Here is a 3,855-nt window from a genome sequence, read left to right on the forward strand (position 1 = left end):
TTATCTCCTGAAGAAACTGACATCTCCACCCAGAGTATCACCCAGTGTGGGCAGGTGGGGATTCTGAGGGTGGGGATTCTGGGGGGCAGGGCAAAAAAGGCATTCCCCTCACCTTGCTGCCACAGCACATAAGATGGCACTGCAGCAGTGAGGTAGGGGTGCTCTTGGCTCTCTCAGCACCCCCCTCCGACCTTCTGAGTCCCACATGGCCATGTCTGCGCAGGACCCAGAAAGCAGCAGCCCCCTACCCTCCCAGGTGTCACCCAGTGCAGTGTGCACCATTGCACCCCCCAAGTGATGCCACTAGTGATGCTCTCCCCAAGGACACTTGCCTGGCATTTGTAATGTTTGTGGCATATCCATTTATTGATCAAGGCCAGGCCTTTTAGCATGGTCTGGGGCTCATTCACACAACCAACGATAGCGCAATATTCCACTTTAGCTGCTATGATAACACCCTATGGAATCCTAAGATTGGCAGTTTAGGAAGGGGCATTCAGACTTCTCGGTCAGAGAGCTCTAGTGCTTCCATAAACAACAAACCCCATGGCATGGCAGACTACAGCATTATATTTGTGTAGTGTGAGCAGGCTGCCGAACTAAGCAGATATGATCTACTTAGGTTTTTTTTTTAAATAGGTGTCTGGGAAGGGTAGGACAGTTAGCCTGCAGTCATGAACATGAAATGAACTACAGTATAAGAAATTATAGCCTCCTTCATTTAGGCTTCTTGCTTCACATGAGTGAGCTTTCCAGTTTCCAAGAACTCCAGTCCTAAAGGCATAGCAACACTAGCTTTGATATCACTAAGGTGTTAGGTGAGGTGTGTGGAATAAATTCTGTGTAGTCTGCATATCCTCCAACTGTCCTGATTTGGCAGGAGCAGCCCTGATTAATCTGTTTTCATCCCACTTTTTCAGCTTTTTTTGACATGTCCCATGGGCTGAGCACATAGGCCAGGATAGCAAGGGCCAAGCCTGTGTAATCCTGACCCAGGTCAGTACTTGAGCCAACACGAGGATGGGTGACTGTATAGATGCCCACCCATGGCAGCGCCATAGAACCATTGATATTGCACACCACAGTTTCTCTACAGTTGCCTCTACTGAGAAGACTGCCCATCACAAACTCTGATGTGGAAACAAGGCACCTAACTATACTTGCATGGCCAGGCACCTCCTTTCCATATCAGAGGCCATGACAAGGATCCTCTCAGTAAAAGCAATGGAGGAGGAACATGGGGCATCCAGTCTGCCAGACGTCGCTGCAGAGTTTCCTAGAAACTCTAAAAGAAACAGGGGATCTTTTTGACTCATGCTAGGGCCCCTTTAAGCCAGGATTGGCCTGTGACCACCAGATCAGTATCTGGTGTACCTGATCCTGGTCCAAACAGGATGAATAAAGGTTGGAGAAAACATGGGCCTTTTGGCCCCTATGTATAGCCTCTCAGTTTCTTTCTCCTCCTCCCACACCCTTTGCCTTAGTAGTTTGATTGCTGCAAACTGAATTCAAAGTGCAAAAGTAGTTTCCAAATAGTTGGAAGAGGAAAGAAGAAGGTGGAATCTTGACTTTTCATTAGGCTCAGGAAAAAAACAAACTGCTGCAGCCTCTCCTAGCTTGCATGTTCTTCCTCTTTAAAAATGTTTGCCATCTTGGCCACACTCTGATGCTACTTAGTCACATGTGCCAATTTTAATCTGTGAAAGGTTGAAGGACTAACTACTAGCACCATCTATCCTTCTCTCCCTCCCTCCTGCAGCCAAAAATCTGCTCTGAAGAGTTTCCCAACTCTGTGGAGCAGGTTTTGTGAGTGTGCAGGGTGGGGATTGTTTTCTTTCTGGTCCAACTGATGAAAGCATTGCCATCAGCAGAACTGCTCTTTTAGATCCTGATCTATTTAATTTTGCCAGGCTTTTAAAAAACTGACCTGTTTTATCTACTAATAATTTTATGTGGATTTGCATTTGCTTTATTTCTGCCAACTATATTGCCTCCCCCCCCAAAAAAAATATTTCTTTTAAAAGTGCCATTTTGTTTGTTTCAAATTTCAGTTGGCCCTCAACTTTTGTGAGAGTTTGGTGTGCAGGATCCTCATGAAACTGGAAAACCCATTAACATAGGTCCATGTATTAGATGAGGGATCTGTTCCAAGACCTTTCACATATAACAGTTTTCAAGTATAATTGCAAACTTTTTTTAAAAAAACTGAGAAAACACTTCTCTAGGCATTTCTAGATCTTCCAGCACAATTCTATGGTTAACTTCTCAGAAATGCCTAGAGAGAACATAATTTTTTGATGGTGTATGGGGCAGCAGCGAATACAATCAGCAATCAAACCTGTGAATCCACAAATGTGGAGGGATGAATGTTGCTATTGTCAATATTAATTGCTTCTAATGCCCCCCCCACCCCCCCAATGTTTTGAAATCACTAAAACAAGCAAAATATATTAAGGAGGTTGTTCCAAATGTTATGTAAAGGTAAAGGTAAAGATAGTCCCTTGACATGAATGTCTAGTCATAACTGACTGCAGGGGGCAGTGCTCATCTCCGTCACTAAGCCAAACAGACAGTGTTTTCCGAAGACAAATCCTGTGGTCATGTGACCAAGAGGACTGCACTGAATGCTGTTACTTTCCCACTGAAGTGGTATCTATTTATCTACTTGCATTTGCATGATTTCGAACTGCTACTTTGGCAGAAGCTGGGACTAATGACAGCAGCTCACCTCATCAAGCAGCACTCAGGCTGTTATATACAGGACGATCATTTCCAATTCCTCCATCCTTATTTGCTTATTTAATTTATTGCCCACGTTTCTCCCAATATTGTTCAACACAAGGTTCAAAGAAAACAGAATTAAAAATCAAATTAAAAGTTTAAAGAAAACAGAATTAAAACAATATATAATACAAACATTAACAACCCAATTAAAATAATTTAAAACTACTCCTACCCTTGCTTTGTTTAATAGCTGGATGACCCTTCTAGTCTCTTCCAACTCTATGATTCTGGTTTTCAGAACCACATGTGTATTTCTGGATAGTTTTGATTATAGGCCCCTGACTCAATTTTTGGCATCTTTGGCAGTAGATGTCAACTCCAAATAAAGAGTCGGGACTGTCTCAGGGCCAAAGGGATAACCCCACTATTTGTGGTGTTACTGGAGGCAAGCTGTGCTGATGTTACTAAGAATGATAGATTATGCCTCAATAACAGTTGCACAAAGTATATCATTCAAATAAAAAGATCGGGTCTATGAAATGGGGAAAATGTAGGTACACACACTTTTCAGGGCAGCTTTCTTGCTTGGAAATCATCCTCCCTATCCCTGAGGGTAGAAGAAGAGGGACAAGGCCCTCCCCTAGTGTAGAAGCATTTATCGAACCATTTCCTGTATTGCTATGTATTGTGTATGTATTATCCTACTTGAGAGTATGTATTTTCCCTGGATGAAGATTAACCATCCATTATGAAGCCAAGCCCTCCCTCCAGTCCATCTGCCTTGGTCCAGGCCTCGGAGGTTGAGAGGAACTGCTGGACCTCTCACCCTTTGCCTCCACCACTCCCTTCTCCTTCTGTGTCTTGTCTTTTTAGATTGTAAGCCCGAGGGCAGGGAACCATCTAACTAAAAAGATTGCATGTACAGCGCTGTGCAAATTTACAGCGCTTCATAAATAAAGGTTAATAATAATAATAATAATAATAATAATAATAATAATAATAATAATAATAATGCAATTCATGGCTTATAAATTCAGCTGTGACGATGTGAGTTAAATTCCAGCAATTCTCCAGCTTATTTTTAAAAAAAGAAAAGCACCGAGTGTAACAAGTGCTAGCAAGGATCCTGTG

The sequence above is a fragment of the Sceloporus undulatus genome, chromosome 3, assembly GCF_019175285.1.
Source record: "Sceloporus undulatus isolate JIND9_A2432 ecotype Alabama chromosome 3, SceUnd_v1.1, whole genome shotgun sequence".
In the NCBI taxonomy this organism is placed as follows: domain Eukaryota; kingdom Metazoa; phylum Chordata; class Lepidosauria; order Squamata; family Phrynosomatidae; genus Sceloporus; species Sceloporus undulatus.